A 6388-nucleotide genomic window follows, 5' to 3' on the forward strand; every position below is an offset into this window, starting at 1 on the left:
CCCAGGCTGGGGGTGACTCTGAGCAGCAAAGCTGGGTCTCTGGAGACACACTTCTCCCAGCCACATCGAATCCTTCAGCAGCAGCGTGGCCACCACAAAACAGCCGAAGAAGAAGAGGGAGACGACTCTGATGGGTGGCTCTGACCCCGGGTGACAGCACTCCGGCTGTGCAGGCATTGAATTCTGTAGTCTCACCCTGGCGAAAGCAGGCTCACAACAACCAGCAGGAGAAAAGTGCTAGATTACCGTGGATTCTGTAAACTCAGTTTACTTCCCGGGTATTTTGGCATTGCAAGGGAAAGGAGGCTCAAAATAGCATTAGCAGCTTAGAACCGTGACTACCAGCCAGAGAAGGAAAGGGGACGGGTCACCTCTTCAAAACAGCTCATCAAAACCACACACATTGCAACAACATCTCTGCTCGCTGCTCCGCCTCGGCTCGGCTTTGCCGCAGGCGGCTGCTCCGTTTGCAGCTTTGGGTCTTTCTGAGGAGCCCCAACATTGCCGTAGCACCAGCACTGTAAACAGAGCCCTGGTATGCAGGTGCTGTCACCCCACTGCAGGGCTCATGTCCAGCCCTGGCAGAAAGGGGTTTAGGAATAAATAGTGATAATAATTAAGAAAATCAATGGGAAAAGGGGTGGGTTTTGCAAATCCCAGGGGCAGGGGTGCAGGCTGTGGGGCACTGGGCCAGCTTCGCGAACAAACCGCCGACTGCTGCAGGTACAACACGGCTGGAGCATCCCACGGCCTGTCCGTCACCCGCATCTGACAGCAGCAGCCTGAACGCTGGGAGAAGGTGCGAAGGACAAACCAGCACCTATGCAACAGCCTGCCCACGGTGCCTCCTGCCCTGAATTACACGGGAGCCATCTCCTGCACCGCCCCAGGGGACATCCAGCCCCGGGCATCCTCCTAAGCACACCAGCCCCGTGTCCACCGCTGTGCCCCACGATCTGCCAGCATCTCCCCAAGCAAAGGAAAGGCGAGAGGGCAAAATGAGGAGGGAAGCAAAGCAATAATGAAGTAAAGCCTTCACCAAAGCTTGGCAGAGCCGGTTTCCCAAAGGAGAGACTCGGGAACTGTCTTCAGCTGGAGAGACGTGAAAGCAGCACCCTGATACTGCAGTCGAACGCATAGAATCAATGGAAATGCGTGTGCACGCATGTGTGTGTGGACATGCAAGAGAGTCCAGCAAAGAAAGGACAAGCAATTTTTTTTAAGCATCACAAGGGTAGCGATTTGCAGAGACTTCCAGCAGATCCACTAATAACATTTAACACACCCCCCCCCCCCGAAAAAATCAACTTCAGTGACTTGTTGCTGCCCAGCTCCCTTGCGCTGGCGAGTGCCAGGCGGGTGCTAATGCAGGTGTGGGCTGAGCTCAGGGAGGAGGGACCTGTGCCCTGGAGACACAACAAGTCCCCGGGGTGTGAGGCCCCGAGAGGGTCTGTAAGGCAGAGCCGGGGAGGGCATCGCTGCCCTCTACCCCCAGACAGACGTTTCCCCGTGTGCCACTCGTGCCGGGGCTCAGCGGGGTGCAGGCACCGAATGGGGACTGTTCAAGGGGACAGTAGAAAACCGATGTGCAGAGGAAGGAGTTTGGAAGCACAGCTCCCGTCTGTGCAAAGCTGCCCCCAGCCTTTCCAACTGCCTCCCAAGCCCGCGGCTGAGCCCTGCTCTGCCGTATAACTGCTCTAGAGCTGCCCAGCCACCCCCATGACTGCTTGGAAGACACATCCCAGGACACCCCTAACTCAGCTCCCAGCCCAAAGCATCACTGCGTCCCCTCACCCTGGGCCGTGGGCACTGCCAACACCAGCTCATTTCTGGTCACTGTTCAGTAGCAAGACCCCAGAGGGTGACGGCAGGCTGGGGGCAGGCTCCGCACAGCATCTAGCTGGGGGCCTGCACCTCACACTCCTGCTTCCAGCACCCCCAAATCCCCTCTGACACGCACCACGGCTCACACGGCTGCTCTCACCCTCACGCAGGAGCAGCAAGGCTCTATTTGATACCAGACAGCAAGGTCCAGGCTTTTGTGGGTGTCTGCAGTATGACACATCCAAGCTGTCCTCCTCATCTTATTGATCCTCGCCCATCGATTGATATTTGCTTGTTTGCAGGCAGCGAGAGTGAAGCCTGTGTCAGCTACCGGGTCATTACACCATTTACAGGATGCTACAGAAACAGAGAAAAGAAAAAAGCACCTCTCCAGCTTACCTGCAATTGCCCCTGCTCATCTGAGGATGAAACCAATCGCCCTCCCGCCCAGCCCGTGCCTTGATGAGACCTTCAAGGGCAAGCACAAGGTTTTGCTGCCAACACAAAACCACGGTGGGAAGCGACTTTCCCCCCAAACAACGGAGTGTATCAGGCCCAGCTGGAAAAGCCAAGAGCATTGTGACCTGCCACTGCTCAGCACCCTCCCGGCTGAGCGGGGATGGGCTCCCGGTCTGGCCCCTTGGGAGGTTTTATTTTAAACGAACACCACTGCAAGTCCCCATGTTCCAGTTAAAGTTTAATAAATGCAGGTTCAACTAGAAGTGGAAAATAAATAGGCTAAACACAGCTCCTGTGAAGTCCAATGGTGGGCAGGGAGACGAAGGGCACTTGGCTGAAACCTCAGGTTAGCGCGAGCTTTCCAGCACGCAGATTTATCACTGGGGTTGAAGAAGTTGTTTTGGTTTGTGGTTTTGTTTTGTTTTCAAACACTTACTCTGCCCAATTTGCTCCCCAGTATGACGAGGCAGCCAAGGGGGGTGGGGGCTGAGGCTTTTGAGCCTCCCACCCTTGTCTCTGCTGTACGCAGCTCCCGGCTGCAAACCGTACCAGTAGCAGCCCTGGGTAGCTGCAGGGACCCAGGAGCCGGTCCCCGTCCCAGCAGGGTTTGACAAACCCCTTTTGCTGCCCCAAAATAATGGTCGGTGCCAAGGAAGCCACGAGAGCAGGTAGCACACCCAGACCCTGGCACATCCACCCAGCCTGGCCCACTGCAGCAAAAAAAAACCCAAACCAAACCCAGAGAAATGGGGCTCCAGCCCCAAAACCCTGGGAATCAGAGACACGTCCCCCAGCCTCTCCCCGTCTATGTCGGGGGATTCACCGGCAGCCAGAGCAGAATGGGAGGTGAGGGGAGGGCATTAAATCCCGCAGGAGCCTTGGAGGAAGCAAAGGGGGAGGCAGAGGGGGTTCAGCCCCAGTGCTGTGGGGCAGCCCCGGCTCGGGTCCGTGGCCCCTTCCCGTGGTCCCTCCCCATGGTCTGAGCATCGCTCACAGCCCTGCGCTCAGCTTTTAGCGGGGGGTGTGAAGTGCTGAACTGTGAGAATGTCGGGGACGGTGCTGGCTGCCATGATCACTCTTAATTAACATGTTGCAAAGACATTCCTTACCATAAAAAGCCAAGGAGCATGCGGAGCCGTTCCCCAGCGCTGCGCGGCGTCGGACGTGACTTGGACACTTGAGGTCAGTCCCGAGGGGGCGAGCGGCTCCCCCCGCTCCCATCCCAAGGAAGGGATGGCTCTGGCCGAAGCATGCTGCTGCTCCCAAAGCAGGTCTGGCTGCCGCGGCGGCCGCTCGGCAGGGCTGGGAGCCCATTCACCTCCCCGCATTCATTCCCTGTGCAGGGCAGAGGCAGGTGGTATGGGAAGGGTTGGAACCAGGGCAAGTGGGAGGCTGGATTTAGGAAACAGGGACCAAGTGGCTCCACTTTCCCTTTAGCTCAGGGAAAAGGAGGGTCTTGGACTCCCACGTAAGAGCCGTACAGCCAGAAGCAGCAGATGCCACCTCTTCCCCCAGGTACTCACCGCCTCCAGCTCCTCCTCGCTGCACAGCTGCCACTGAACCAGGTCCTCAGCCCCCAGCAGCCTCTCACCCCCCCTTTCTTCCTCCAGACATGGCCAGGGCATCCTCGGGGTAGAAAACAACCCAGCCGACTTCTGTTGCTGGTAATGGAGAGACCAGGAGGGAGCAGGACATTTTGCATCCTATTCTCTGACTGCATCTCCCCACCTCTGAGCTGAGCCGGACCAGCTCCTCACCAGCCCCGGACTGGTACAGCTTTCCTGGGGGAACGGGCTGACAGTAAAACCCAGAAACGCCTCTTTGAGTGTAGGCCATGCGGAGGCGTTCCCAAAGTCTCCAGAGAACGCAATGCGGTCCCATCCCAGAGCCTAAGGGATCTCATACATGTTCTTTGGGCTCTGGTTATCACAAGAGCATCAGCACAGGGAGGATACCGGCTTCCACACTAAAGCTCAGATGCTCCAGAAAGGCTGCAGGCGAAGCTCCCCCCTTCCTTCCCCTGGCTTTGCCTGCAGCCGTTCTAGGTAAATCTCTTCGCCCTGGGATCGGCTGCAATAAAACATGTTTTACAGCCTCAGCCTGAGCACGACGAATTCCACACACTCTCCTGGAGAAAAATTCAGACCAGACCGCTGCTGGCAGAAACAGATCCAGAAAGATGGAATCCAGCTCCTTCTGGTGAATGTCAGCGTGCGTATCCAGCAGGCTCGACGCCTCGTATAATGCAAGCCAGCAGTGCTTTGCTTACGCTTAAAAAAAAACCTCTGTCCAGCACCTGCCAGCCTTCAAAGGTCTTGGGGCTGGCAGAGGAAAAAACAGCTAGCACTGAAGTCTCAGGTTTCCTTAAGCATTTGAGATCCGAGAGCGGGAGGGAAGGTCCCTGCCGGGGAGGGCTCCTGGGTCAGTACCGTGAGCCTACGTGGCCAGACACATGAAAAACAGCCGGGCAGGTGTGATCAAGATTTGAACTCACACAGTGGTCCAGCTCTGGGCTGGACAAGCCGGTCAAATCTGCCGTTTTTCAGGGATGTGCTACACCACTGTAAACACTGAAGCACACATGGTGTTTCAGACCATGCTCAGGTCCAGGCTGAGGAGGAAGAGGAGGTCAGGGCTCCAGAAAGGCCAGGAGCTACCTGAAAACCAGCTGTCTGTGGAGGCAGCAGCCCAGGCACGCGGCTAGGTCTGCCACAGCAGGACCTGCGTTCTCATCCAGACTCTAACACCCGACTCCCGTGTGACGTGGGGCGAGGTGGGTCCTCACCTCTCTGCCCTTTGCCACTTGGCCTCTCTTATCCACCGGCACCATAACTGCCCGGGGCAGACCCTTCCCAGGCTGCGCAACCCTGACTTCCCCAGGAGAACAGCCCACCTCATAGCTGTGACACTCGCTGCGCAGAGCAGCCTCCCCGGCTAGGAAAAGAAAAGGCAGGGTTGGTGGATGCTCAACAGCAGAAGGGTTAAAACGCAGCTCTCCACCCTTCTGCCACCTGTTCTCACTCCCCATTTCATGTTGAGGTCTGCCTTGTCCTCTCCGCCTCCCCGTGCTCTGTTTGCAGCGCCCCGGACAGCGACACAATGGCCCTTCCACTGCTGGGCTAATTAGACACCAGCACACATTCACTCCTGTAAACACGGGCTCAGGTGAATAATGGATTTTGCTCCAAATTGCAAAGTAGCAGCTATTGTGAGCGCTCCCAGCTCTATGAAAGCCCTGTATTTCAAGTGTTACCATGGGCAAATAATGGAGAAGATCCCACAATAGAGCAAGCAGGAGTGAGTGAGCGAAGTGGGAGCAGGAGGTGCCTGGCCAGAGACCAGAGAAACAGCATACATCCTCCAAAGCTCTGAAAGGCCTTGGTGCGAAGATGGCAGAGTCCAGCTGCTGTATCAAAACCTGCCGGTATCACTCCAAGGCACGCGGGAGAGTAGCACTTGTTTCTCCTGTGATGCCCATGGATTAAATGAAGGGAAGGGACTTGGCTGCTTGCAGGAAAGAGATGCATCAGATTTAAGAAGACAGGAGTCAAAGGACAACAGGGATGGGAAGAAGGTGCTCTGCAGAAATCAGTATGGGAACACTTCCACACATGCTCTGCCGCAGGTCAATGAGGAGCAGCAACCAGTCAGGACGCCACGGAGCTCCCTCTGGTTCTCACTGCTCTGTCATGACTCCAGCCTGCCATCACCCTGTCTACCACTGCCTCTCGCAGGACAGACAACCGCTACTGGGATAGCTCATGAAACTTTGGGGTACACAACTAGACGGCAGGCCTGCCAGGTACCACCACGGCCAGACACAGAATACCACACAGAATACCACAGAATCGGCATCTCGCCCCATCGCTGAACTAAATAACAGTTAAGAGTAACAACGTGAAAATCCTTTGGGATCCTACAGAACTGAGATTCCCAAAACCCACAGGGGAGCAGGCAACACCATTTGGAGCTTACAGCCTCCTGCCTTTAACAGAAGGACTGTACCCATAAGGGTTTTGTGGTGGGTTTTTTTGGTTGTGTTTTTTGTTTTTGTTTTTGGGGGTTTTTTTTTGGTTTGGTGGGTTGTTTTTTTTTGTTTTTGTTT

The sequence above is a fragment of the Aptenodytes patagonicus genome, chromosome 16 (genome assembly GCF_965638725.1).
Source record: "Aptenodytes patagonicus chromosome 16, bAptPat1.pri.cur, whole genome shotgun sequence".
In the NCBI taxonomy this organism is placed as follows: Eukaryota; Metazoa; Chordata; class Aves; order Sphenisciformes; family Spheniscidae; genus Aptenodytes; species Aptenodytes patagonicus.